The 14,334-nt window shown below is 31.0% G+C and overlaps 1 protein-coding gene across 1 annotated transcript in view; it reads right to left on the bottom strand.

Moving 5' to 3' along the window:
- The window catches only part of LOC140431542 (kin of IRRE-like protein 2), a 1,293,538-nt gene that overhangs the window by 1,016,965 nt on the left and 262,239 nt on the right, over window positions 1-14,334 (bottom strand). The gene's annotated exons all lie outside the window — the stretch shown is intronic.

Here is a 14,334-nt window from a genome sequence, read left to right on the forward strand (position 1 = left end):
CATACATAAATTTGAGCAAAGATATCGCCTCTACATATATATATATATATATATATATATATATATATATATATATATATATATATATATATATATATATATATATATATATATATATATATAAGAAATACTGGATATTATTGACTGTCGATATAAACAAACAACTCAGTTTATCAGGGGACTCAGGGCTGCAGTCAGTAGGTTTGGCCGGGATGTTATAGAAACACTATTTTGACTTTTAAAAAAATCCACAAGGAAAATAATTCCTGTAGCTGGCTGTATACCACGTATAACAAAAGAGGTTAGTCTTTGTATGTGGGTATATTTTATTTTATAAAAACCCTTAAAAGGGCAACATTACAAGCACGAACGTTTTCGGAACAACTGTTCCATCATCAGGTTAAAATGCCTAAAATAAGTAAGAACCATTTAATTACAGCAAACGTGGTTTAAAATTTTGACTAAGGTTAAAAACATTTTAGATCACTAACTTCCCGTTCCCAAGAACACACTAAAAAAGAGAACACTTCCACCTTCTCACAACATCTTGCACAACATAAACATACCCTCAACATACCAGAAGACGTCTCTTTGTTACATAATATACCCCAAAAAAATTTTCTAAAATTAGATCTATATGAAGACTTGGAAATAGTCAAGGAAAAGCAAAGAAGCCCCAACTGCGTTAATCGCCATGTATCTTTCAACCGTGACTTTCAACCCTTACACCGACAACTCTTCTCATAACCCACACTTCTCAAATTTACCCCATCTTCTTCATATGTCCTTCCTCTATAAATGTCAACACCTTAATCCTTCTCAACAATTATTGTCTTTTAAAACAACCATTCTCTCTACACTACTGTCACAACACTCCCTCCAAAAGAATTTTTCATCCTCCTATTGTTAACATCATATCTTTTATACCTCACTATTTCATTATTTTACAATCTTCACGTTTTCACCATATTCCTGTCCATTCTTTTTTCTTTTGCTAGTTCTCTGTCTTTTCATATATCTACCATCCACCCATTAGTTCTAAACTCAGTAAACATTTAAACACAATCCAGCAATTCATCAGAATTCACTTTCTCCCACTTTACCTAAACCTTTAATCAACCATTGCTCCCCCCTCTCTTAGTCAACAACTTAGTACACCATACTCACAAACAAAATTTCAGGCTTTTATGTATCGGATTTTAATATAACCAAAATATATTTTGTTCAGGGTGCTAGATGCTTTAAGCATGAAGGACCTCTATCATCTCTAATTTTGTTGATTAACTCATTCATTTCTCTTTAACCCACTCTCCTTTATTCTTTAGTCATTCCATTTACTTTTATTCCTGCCAGGTCTCTGAGGATCTCAGTCTTTCCATAAATTTTTAAATTTAATCACATAAATTATAACTTTAATTCCTTCAGCCGGAAGATTTTCAATCACTTTTTCTCAATCTATTGGACTCACTTATATTAAAAAAATTTTTACGATACTAGCAGTATTAAACAATTTCATCTACTTAAAAAAGTCTTACATTAGCTACAAATATATACTATTTATTTTTCCTTGTCCTAGATGTTAGCAACATAAAAGGACATTTCCATATATTTCAGCTAATTCTTCACAAATTACACCTTTTAGACCACACTCCATACGATAAAGAGTAACATAAGCTGCCTAATGCATACGTCATCTTCTTAAACATGACCTTCAACAACACCAGTAATTTATATCTTTTACATCCAATATTAAATAATTATAGAAAAAAAAATTTTTTTAAATTCCAACACCTGGATTACTGTTATCATTTTAACATCATCAAAGTTTTTTAATCTTTTGGCTGTAGTAATATAATGTTTAACTAACACTGTTTCATGGTTCATTGACATTTTGTTTTTTGACACCGCTCATGAATATTTCATCAATCAGTTGCCAACCGTAGTCCGTTTGAAGAGGTTTACTCTCCGGACACTGGAACTCACTTAAGCATGGGTGTATGTTACCTGAAGTAAAATCTAATTAAAATATTAAACATCATATAATATTATAAACATCATGTACAATCTTTGGTAACATTTTTCATTTTAAAGGGTTTTTACCCAAATATTTTGGTGGCTCAGGCATGTTAACCTGTAAGTATAACCATTTTATTGTTTTTAACCTTAGTCAAAATTTTAAACCACGTTTGCTGTAATTAAATGGTTCTTACTTATTTTAGGCATTTTAACCTGATGATGGAACAGTTGTTCCGAAAACGTTCGTGCTTGTAATGTTGCCCTTTTAAGGGTTTTTATAAAATAAAATATACCCACATACAAAGACTAACCTCTTTTATTTTGACTTTTGGTCGAGCTTTCGGAATTCTTTTATTCCTTCTTCAAGACACTGTAATTAGAAGAATGTGTAAATATTTACAACATACCACAAATTGTCATTGCAACTTACTAGTCGTTGAGATTATTTGTGTAAAGCTATGACACTCAACATTAAAAACACACATATAAAATATAACATGTAAAATAATGGACAAAATACATTTTAAAATTTAGTTGGAAAGTTAAAATTTTGTTAGTGACATCTTTTAATGGTGTGTTTTTACTGATCCATAAAGAACAGAAAAAAAAAACAAAAATAGTATGATTAAAAAGTAATTAGGAATTCTTGCTATTATATTAATGGAAGTAGTATATTAAACCTGTCTTGATAGTATGCAACATGTTTTGTATGCAGGTGTATTATGGTGTTTATAATTATGTAAAAGTAAATCTTTATTTTATTTTTGATGTTTTGTCAGTAAGTAACAATAAATGTTGCTTAATTTATCTATGTCTGACTGTTTATTTATACAAGACGTATTAGATTTTATGAAACACATTTCCAAGAAAACACGTTTTGAATGGTTTTTTTCCTTTGCCAAAATACAGGAATCTTCAAAATTAAATTCATGTTTTAAAGTTAATACATGTTCTGTGAGCGCACATGCGTTTATCTTTTTGGTTTTTATGTCGCTGCGATGTGATATTACTCTATTGTGAAAATTACGAGATGATTCTCCGATATACAGGTTTTTATAATTTGCACACGGTATAGAATAAACAACATTCGATGACTCCTGTATTGTGAAAGGATCCTTTGTCTTTGTGTACAACTTTGATAGCGTTTTCACATCGAGTACGGTATAAAAATCGGCACTTTCACAGACATATCTTTTAAATGTGCAAGATTGGCCACATATAACAAACAAAGGCAGCGTCAAAGTGTTCAAAAAAAAAGAAAACTCAGTTTAAAAGCATTACCTACCGAAGAACTATTAAAAATTAATATGCATTAATATGCAAATGAATATGTTATTTGGGAGGATGCTAAATTAATTTCCTTTGAAAAAGATCCTACTGCATAGCAGGCTGAGGCTAGTTTCTTACTTAACAAATCGATATGAAGGTTGCTGTCCATAAGAATACCAAGAAATTTTACAGAATCAACAGTACTGATCTGGATGTTATTAAGCAAGGGTTGAAGAGCTACTTTATAGGATAATGCTACTGTCTTATTGACGTTAAAAGAAGAGTAAATTATTGTCGGACCAGATATTTATTTTAAGTTAATCAAAAGGCATAATTGCATAAAGAGTTGCAATATAAGAGTTCTTCCAGAAGCAAAAATGAAAATATTTTCATTGACTTTTAAGTTAGTGATGTCATTTATAAAGATAATGAAAAGTAGAGGACCCAATACTGAGCCTTGTAGTACTCCACATATAATGCTTTTGTGACTAGAGGCAATATAATTTGCTCGAACTAGTTGTTTCCTATTCCTCAAGTAAGATTGGAACCAATTTAAAGAAATACCTCAAATTCCGTAGAAATTTAGTTTTCTTTATCAAAATTTCGTAATTTACACAATCAAAAGCTTTGGCATAATTACAAAAACAGTGGCAGTAGAAAGATTATGGATAAATGCTTGATAGACCTTATGTAGTAGAGAAAAAATAGCATCACTGGTACATTTATTAGATAAAAAGCTGAACTAAATTTGTGATTAAATTTTGGTTTTAACGTGAAAGGACATAAGTCGGGCTTTTATGAATCTTTCAATAATTTTGGATAGGACCGGTAGTAAGGCAATAGATCTATAGTGCAGACATTCGATTTTTCACCCCCCCCCCCTCCTAAAAAGAGGAATAATAATGAATAATGGATGTCTTTAGGCAATCTGAAATATACCTTTTTAAAATAATCATTAATTGGTGAGACCAGGACTTCCAACACATTTTTTGGAAGATATAAGAAATTTTTTATGGATAGTTTATCAGTACTACAGGAATATTTGCTTCTCGATACGATTGTTTGTATTTATTCCGATTGTTTCCATCGATTGTTTCCATCCATCGATTGTTTGTATTTATTCCGATTTATCAACTGGTCTTATAAAGAATAAATTTAAGGCTTTTTTGACTTGGGGAGATAGGAAATAGGATCTTGTTGTCGCAAAATAGTTGATGTTATATTTTTACTCGTATTAATAAAGTATTCATTAAAATTATCAGGGTTTGAAAAAGAAAATGTTTAAGCTGTCTTAGTTTTATTACGAAGATCGTTTATTATGGACCAAGTTTCTTTTGCAACATCTTTAGAGCTTCACAGACGATTTTGATAGTACATTTGTTTAGCTGTTTTAAAGTTTTACATAGGTTCCTCTGTATTTGGTAGATAGTGGACGTAAATTCTTGGCTTATATGCGTATATCTTTGGTAGTCCAGAGTTTGTGATGTTTTGACTTAATTGTAGTTAAAAAAAAATGCCTTCTTGAAAATACAGACAAGCCTATCTAAAAAATCACTTAAATTAGTGTCCACGACCACAGAGAAAAAGTGCCACCCAGACGTTAAGTACAAAGTTTGGAATTTACGAAAGTTCTGAGAGGAAAAAATCCTACCTAAACGTTGGGTTTTCGAGGATTGTTTGTTGAGAGTGCTAAACTTGGTATATACTGCTTCATGATCAGATAACTCTGCATTAATAATTGTTGAGAGTACATTAAGGGGTGAGAAATCTGAAACAGTATAATCAATTATGGTAGATGTTGTTTTAGTAATTCTTGTAGGAGAATTAACGTGCATTGTGAAACCATAGGATTCGAATATATTGACCAAGTATACTTGGGTAGCACAAGCAATAGCGTAATTAATATTCAAGTCATAGAATTTTTCTGCTTTTATTGGGCCGGTTGCCTAACAAATTTAGCAGGATCTGAAAAAAAATTCAGTAGAGTTCTAGTACGCGTAATAAGAAAATAATAAACTAAATTGTTACTAAAATCTTGAAGGCCGTGTAATTATCGAGTATCTTATATTAGCTTATATTTAATAATATTAAAATATCAATTGGTTTTTTACGCCAATCCCACTAAGCGAGATTTTCAGATGTTTTATCAATATGATATTAAAACAAAATTTTAAAAACCAACGGATGCTTCTCAGCTGCACCTGTTCCCCGACACGTACGTGATAAACAACCTCGGGAAAAATAAACAAACTTTTTTACGTCGAGTGCAATTGCATTTTCCATGCTATATATTTTATTTCATAAACCGTCTCCAGAGGCAGTATATCATTTAAGCTCATACAATTCGCTGATGATATACAGCCGTGTCTCTAGCAGTTAAGGATCAGCCGCGCCGCTGCTAATATTTCATAGTCTTAACAATAACCAAATTTCCAGAAGGTTATTGTGCAAGTTCAGACTGATGATGTTTAACAAAATTACTTAGTATTATATTGGATTCAATGCGCGTTTGGGAAGTTTCTGGCTCTATTTCAAGAATAAACAATATGACCCTGAATTGTATTTACCTGAATTGAAATCACAGGAATACAGTTAATTCTAGTTTCTAAATATAATACATAATAAATATAAGACAATTAACTTTAAAATCTACTTCTTGTTTAAATATATTTTAATATATACGTGAATCAAACTTATATGTAAATGAGATGTGAATTAGTATTTTCTAGAAAAGTAGTAAATTTTCGGAGAACCTAATTATTAACCCGGAAACAGTCGCGCTCTTTTCTGACACACGATCGGTCGCGTGTTAGTGTATATATACCAATGTGAATTTAAACTTGTTCATTGACAGCATAATGTACGTTGTTGTGGACGTATACTCCTTCGTGAACCTGTCTATCGGGCAATACTGACATCGAGATAGAGAAGGCTGATTTATTTGCAGAATGGTGAGCTTTTTTCGTATATGTAACAATAAAACACTAAAAACTTTGTTTTCAAAAATTTCCACAAGATCTAACATAAAATCTGAACACTAGAACTGTTTCGGATGATTACCTTTCTCAAGTGATCTATTTTTTGCATAGGTTTACAGTTTATAGTCTTTAATGAAATAGGTTGAGGAGGGGAGAACTGTTTGTCTCAAGTTGGTCATTCAGAATCATATTTGTGTTTTTTAATTTGTTAATTTCCATAGATTCAAACAAGGATAAATCAAGGCCTTTATTTTGAATATAAAGAATTTGAAATTCGTCATTAAAAGAATGATTATTATCTAGAAGGTGAAGTGCATATGTAGAATCGTATGTATAATTGATATAATTCCCTTTAAGATATCAAAAGACTCCGAGACAAGTCTGCGATATACTTTCTTCTTTGCATAAAAATTTGTACTTTTTATAAATAATTTGCAAGTTTTGTAGCTTTATTTAATATTAAACAAAATAATTACTATTTTAATAGGAATAAGCTACAATTGAAGTTTAAAATAAGTTTATTGACGGTTCAATTTCCACTTCGGAAATCCTTCTCATTTACATTAATGTAAACAATAAACTTAGGTAAAACTTCAATTGTGATTTATTAAATACAATGTGAGGCATTTAAAATATGCTTATAAAACGCTGTATTTACACTCTCACATAACAAACCTTAGACCATTAAAACTTATAGACACGCCTTGTACCGAATCGTTGAAGCAAACACCTTCTGCGCAAGTGACGTCACAATAAAACAGCAATATTTTGTAAAATATATGGACGATAAATCATTTAGCAAAGGAATTAATAAATATTTTTGAATTAAAGTAATTTTGTAAAAATAAATGTTTAATTTGAAAGTGTACATACCTCTTCTTGTTTGATAATGAAAAATAAATTTAAAGGATAGAAATTTTACTTGTGGATGGAAGTTTTATTTTAGGGGAAAAAACTATATATATAAATCTATTTATTGACCACAAAATAAAATAGATTTGTTAACCTAAGTCTATTGACATTATTATTGAAGTTCTTACCTTTATTGCAATAATGAAAATAAATTGTCTTTATTAGATTTTTATATTATTTCTTTAAGATGTTCTAGTAAAAATTTTAAGGTATTAACTTTTTTAACAAGCCTTCTAGTTTGTTGTTGCAACATTTTGATTTGTTTGTTTTTCTTTTGAAATAATTTATTTACTACCACTTTATATTCCTGATCTCTGTTAAACGATTCTTGTTCAATATAGTCACGATGATGATGTCTTCGCTTTTTCAATGAAGGTTTTTTCTAAGGTAGTTTCGTCTAGAATTTCTACTGGAGTCTTCATGGTAGTAGACTCACTCGTTGTTATATTTATATTTTAACTTTTAGAGCCTGTTGTTTTGTCTGAGACAGTTTCTTTTTTTACTGAAAATTTTGTAGTTTTAACTTGCTTAATTAAAAGGTTTGGAAAATCGAAAATGCTGGGTGCAGCATCTTTTTTGAGTTATTTTTTGAACTCCATCTGCTAGTAATAAACGAATACGCCGTGAAATGCTTGAAGCAAATTTTAGAACTATTTGATGGTTTAAAATTTTCACGGCGCATCGCTATAATCCATTTTTTTTTGCAATGATGAATCTTTAGGAAATCTAAAACAATTTATTTACTTTATCCTTCAGTTTTCAACGTAATTATAAAATAAAAATTATATAAGACTCTCATATGTGTATCTATTTTAACCACTTTGGGTGCTAAATTTCTGGTAGTTCTGGTGATTCCAAGTTTAATTAATGAATTTTTTTCACCCATTAAATGATATATCTGTCCTCTTATTGTGTCGTTGCGTACAATTAAATGCACTGAAAGATAATGTGATAACTTAAAAAAAATGTATTGAAAAAGTTTTAAATTGGAACATAACAATTATAAAAAAGTTTGCAAATACATACCTATAAGCACTTCTAGTTTCTAACGTTTTCTGTCATAAACTGACGTCACGCATAGTTGCGCAAAGCAATTTATGTTTGATTCACTCTTCGAAACGGGGGTATAGCATATGGCGTATCTATAAGCTTTAATGGTCTAAGTAACAAACGATCTAAAACGTTTAAACCTTTTTAAATTTTACGTTTTCTGCCACAACTTACAATTGAACTTTCGTGTCATGGGTTTTAAAGAATAATCTCTATTAATAAAAATTTTACTTCGAATGGTCAATGAAAGTGATTAGTTTTATTGATCTCGCAAGAATCGTAAAAAATTGAAAACGTCGCGCCACGCTCGTTTATTTAACACCTTTATTAAAACTGAGTTTATTCTCGGCAAAATACGGAAACTGCATACAAAAGCAGCACTCTTTACTTATAAAACGGATCTTGGTTTTTGTTGATAGGACATTTTGGATCAAAATATATCGAATTTTTATTGAACAGTGATTTCGCGCGTGTAACTGATATTTAAAAGTGACCGTCGCTTTAAGCGTTGTTTCTGAGAGAAAAGTTTATTCTACACAAAAATACTAATAAACATTTTTATTTAATATTAACGGACCCGACAGACTTCGTTCTGTCAAATAGATTTGGAATATGGCAGTCTATTTCTTTAATTCTCCTGAACAGAACTTCACCATGATCTTAGAGCGGTGTGTAAGGGTTAGTTCGGGTGACCTAGGTATCTTCGCTTCCAGAACTTTGGCCACCCTTTTGGACCCACTAAAAACTCGGACTGGGATATCTGCCAGAGGGCTTCAAACTAAGAGGGGAACTTGAGGTTCAAACCTGATTGAAAAATAATCTAAAGGGATAGTGGCAACCTAAAGGCGACAAATATTTATAAAGTGGGTGCTTCAATGACAAAACATAGAGATAATTAATTATTTATTATTATTATTATTAACATAGGGTTAATAACCGATGTAATTAAGAATAATGAAGTAAGACGTATATAAGTATTTTCAGTAATCGCTTTATTGTAAATCAAGCGAATCATAATTATTAATAAAAATCTGTTTTAATTTTATTGTAGTGCTTTATGATATACAATGTTTTTTGTTTGATTACCTGGTGAATATACAAACAAATCTGATGGTTTTACAACACTGAAACAGGCAACATACAATAATTGACCATGTGAGAAACATGGATTTTCTAGATTAATATCACAAACACCTAATGATTGCCGCTGAGACTTATTTATGGTCATAGCAAAAGCAAGCCGCACTGGAAACTGTAGTCGTTTAAATTCAAATGGTACATCAGTCGGAATCATTGGGATGCGTGGTATCAAAACGTCTTCTTCTTTATACTTTCCTTTCAGTATAGTCGCTTCTATCACGTTGTTCTGCTTATAAAATCATTGCACGACCAAATGGGTTATGATTGCTCCGTAGATCTTACCTGTTCCCGTGTTGGAAAACCATCAGATTTGTTTGTATATTCACCAGGTAATCAAACAAAAAGCATTGTATATCATAAGGTAGTATAATAAAAATAAAACAGATTTTTGTTAATAATTATGATTCACTTGATTTACAATAAAGCGATTACTGAAAATACTTATATACGTTTTATTTCATTATTCTTTATTACATCGGTTATTAACCCTATGTTAATAATAATAATAAATAATTAATTGTCTCTATGTTTTGTCATTGAAGCACCCACTTTATAAGTATTTGTTACCTTTAGGTTCCCACTATCCCTTTTTTAGATTATTTTTCAATCAGATTTGAACCTTAAGTTCCCCTCTTAGTTTAAAGCCCTCTGGCAGACATCCCAGTCGGGGTTTTTAGTGGGTCCAAAAGAGTGGCCAAAATTCGTGGAAGCGAAGATACTTAGGTCACCCGAGCTGACCCTCACACACGCCCTATCATGATGGTGATGGTTCTGTTCAGGAGAATTAAAGAAATAAACTGCCACATTCCAAATCTATTTGACAGAACGAAGTCTGTCGGGTCCGCTAGTAATTTAATAGAAACTTTATTGAATAGCAATAAAGTTCAAATTGACTCTTAATTTAGTTAGAAAATATTTGCATGGGAAAAAGAAAAGGGCTGTTTTAGGGTTTTCCCGGAAATTATTCGAATTTTTCTTGCCGTAATAACCATCCTTAGACTTCAAGGAACATTTAAAAAAAAGAATTGTTAAGATTGGTCCTTGCGTTGTTGAGTTATGCGCTTACCAACACATTTTGCGATTCATTTTTATATTATAGATTATTTCAGCCACATTTTTTATTTAAAACAACTTTTTTTTCTGCGGCGTACAGATTCTAGTTAAATTGATTTTTTCCGTTTTTACCTCCTAACCGCTGGTTTTGGGGGGAATCCCCGGGGTAAAAGTGGTAAAATTGTTTGCATCTTTTTTGGGGTCCCAAAATTAATTTTCTTGGTAAAATTCAGCTTGTTAGTATAATTTTTAGGGGTTAACTATCTGATTATAAAGCTGCAATAAAGTTTTTAATATTATATTCGTATCAATAATTTTGTAAAAAATATAACAAAATTTAACTAGTTTTTTTTTACATTAATTGTAATAAATAGATAAATTTGTTACGTATATTTGTTGTTTCTATAAATTTTTATAAATTTCTATTAGAAATAGAAATATATCTGACAACACACGTATAGTGCAGAAATCATTAAATAAAACACTGTAATTATAGTATTCTAAATTTACATCGGTCGCAGCTGCCAACCCTTAAATTATCCCCGCTAGAAACGAACCAACTTTTCTGAAAGAAATCCGTTTCCTCTGACATTTAAACACTTTCAAAAGGACGTGACGCCTTTTCAACTAACCCACTCAGGTACTCAACTGATAATCACAGCAAACTTTTCGTTGCTACTCGTTTTGTTTTTCTTTGAACTTTTCGGGTTGCTTCAAAGTAACGACATCAACATACAAGACTTTGATACATCCCTTTTTATATAAAAACGCTTTAAATTAAACTTTTCTACCTGGAAAAATATGGTGAGCAGTTCTGTCTTTCACAATACAATAAAATTTTAATATAATCTTTTATTTATGTGCGAACATCATCTTGATGTCGTATTACCGGTAGTTGTCATATGCGTTATTAATAACAAGTGTTTTAAAATTATGAATTTTAAAAACTAAAATACAAATTAGTATATTAAAGTATAAGTAGATACTAAGGTCTTTAAAACACGACGGCGCAGTCGGAGTGTTTTAAAGGACAGTTATCCATGAATACTTTACGCCATTTTTTTATTGGTACACGTTCAAATCATGTAGTTTTACTCCAAAAAATTGAAATAATAGCTAGGAATGTAAAATGGTTGAATTTATGATGTACATCATTCTACCTTTCGTTAAATCTGTCACATTAGATTAATTGTAATTACTGGTCGAATATTGCTTAAAATGAGTTCTAACATAGTAGAGCAGAAACGCGGTTAGTAACAAATAAAGAAAGACCCTTATAAAAAAGAATACAACAAATTTATTACATGGATGGAAGAGCAAAAGGTAACAGCTACAAATGAACGAGTTGTGCTTGCTTGCCTTCAGAAAATGTCGGAACAGTACGTGGGCTACCCATTCGAACTTGCAAAGTATGTTGAGAATAAACAAAGGGATCGATTTAAAATGATTTGTGAAAGTGCATGCATTCAAGAAGGTAATTAGCAAGAATGACGTGGCCAAGTAGGCGTATGTATTCAAGAAAGATGATTTGCGGAAGTTTTCACAGATGCTCCGGACATTACGTATTTATTTTTGAAGGTAGTAGCCATTTGCGGTATCTTTTACTTTTGCAGAAGATGTGAATTGTGCGATTTACGCTTACATGACATCAAGGAAGAAGGAAGCGTATTGCTTATTAGTATCCGATAATCTAAGACTGCGAAGGCTCGATGTGTTACAGTTGCTGATAGCTATGCAATTAATTATGTGCGTTTGGTGAAAAAGTATTTATTATTGCGTCCCAAAAATGTAAATTCAGATCGACTTTTCTTACGGTAGTAGGTATTAATACATTTAGATCATGTTCCTTGCAAATTTGCACGTTATCGAAAACTAGACGATCCTGAAAAATACACATGACGAACTACAATTATGGCGAACAGTGGCATGACAATAGATTAAATCCAACGACACGTGTTACAAACGGGCTATATCACAATTACATTACAGAACGTTTTCGGAATGTAAAATTCCATCATCAGTGTAACGAAGTATACATGCTATGCTATAAAAAAAATATTTATATATTTGTTTACACTGGTTCATTTTAAAGTTTTCTACTTTTTTAAATACACATTAAATGTCGGTATTGCTATTAAAAATGTGACTATTACAACAATTTTTATATTTTCAGCTAACAAAACAAAATAATTTGTTAAATACTCACCATGATCACCAACATACCAAAAACACTCATGGTGCTCAGTAAGTCAATTTTTCGTTGTAAATAGCAATTAAAAATCCTAAATAACTTACTACAGAAAACATGTGTATTTATTATTAAATTGTATAAATGTAGAAATAGTCCATGCGTTATACCGATTAACATAAATTATAGACCAGGGCGGATCTGTGGAAAAACGACTACATTTCGATATGAGAGGTGGCATTCGGATTGTTGCTGCTAAAATTGTGTGATAGTTTTAGTAAGAATAATTTACCTATCCTCTCTCTCGAAGAGGTCGAGAATATTAATAAAATATTTAAAAAGTACTTAAAAACATCAACTTCTTTCTACTTTTCTTGCTTATAACTTTAAAACATTTCATTTTGGAGCAAAGTCTTAATGAAATAAAATAGAGGAGGAAACAAGTATTTTAATATTTAATATATTTCAAACACTTGGATTGCAATTGAAACTTCATAATTCGTCTAGAAAATCTGTATAATATAAAGGTAGTCGATAGTTGCCTAATATTGGATACTGCGTTATCTTAAAACCTATTAACAGTTTTTTGTAATTAAATGCATAAAACTAAAGGTTTCTAACATAAAATGGTTCTGTGTAAAAAATATAGTTCCATTGTGTAAAAGCCAAATGGAATAAATTCATTATTTAGGTTACTGTACATATTTTTAAAAAATCCCGAAACACGTCAAATTTAAATTATAACTTGACATTCTTTAACGTGAAAATGCAACCTCTACCTTCAAACCCCTTAGAATGACAGGTGCAACCCCCAATTTTTAAAATAGGAAGTATAGGCTTGTGATATATCGTTTAAAAGGTCTTTTCATTCTCCATTCAAAAATGTTGTCGCTTTCAAGTTTATTAAGATTAATTAAGGTAAAATAAATTAAAATCATGTGGTTACCGAAATTCGCTAAAATATACTCAAAACTTATTTCCCGTTTAAGTCTTGATAATGATAAAGTGAACAAAAACCATAGCAAGGTGGTTTTTAGATGGTAACCATTAAAAAACTTTAAAGAATTTCCGTGGCAACGTTATTTTAACACGCATTAGTAAATTGTTTTATTTAAGTTGTCAGTATTTTAATTTAAGTAAAAAGTTCGTTCAATTCAATTCTGAAAAATGGTAAGATTAACGGAAATACATAAAATAACAGTTTTACAAATGATTGGTTACGGAGATAACACCCGAACACAACAGGAAGTAACTCGCCTATTTCATGAGAAATTTCCTAATTTACCGCCTATATCCCTAGCAACAATAAGTAAAATAGAGAAGCAAAGATGTAAGGCAGATAAAAAAAGCAGCTGCCAATGCACTGATTGATGAACTCAAATTGGATGTGTTGCTTGAGTTTCAGGAAAATCCATATACATCGAGTAGACAGGCATCGACTACATTTAATGCTAGCCATACATCGATAGTAAACATATTAAAAGAAAATAAATTGCATCCCTATAAGATGATACATACTCAGGAGCTCATGGAAGACAATTTTGATAGGAGAACTTTTTTCTGTGAGCAAATGATGGACATGTTGGGTAACAATATTATCCAATTAGAAGACGTTATGTTTTCTGATGAGTGTACTTTTTTACTTAACGGTCATGCTAATCGGCAAAATTGCCGCTACTGGGCCACGGAAAATCCTCACTGAATGAGAGAAGAACACACTCAATACCC

The sequence above is a fragment of the Diabrotica undecimpunctata genome, chromosome 1 (assembly GCF_040954645.1).
Source record: "Diabrotica undecimpunctata isolate CICGRU chromosome 1, icDiaUnde3, whole genome shotgun sequence".
Classification (NCBI taxonomy): Eukaryota; Metazoa; Arthropoda; class Insecta; order Coleoptera; family Chrysomelidae; genus Diabrotica; species Diabrotica undecimpunctata.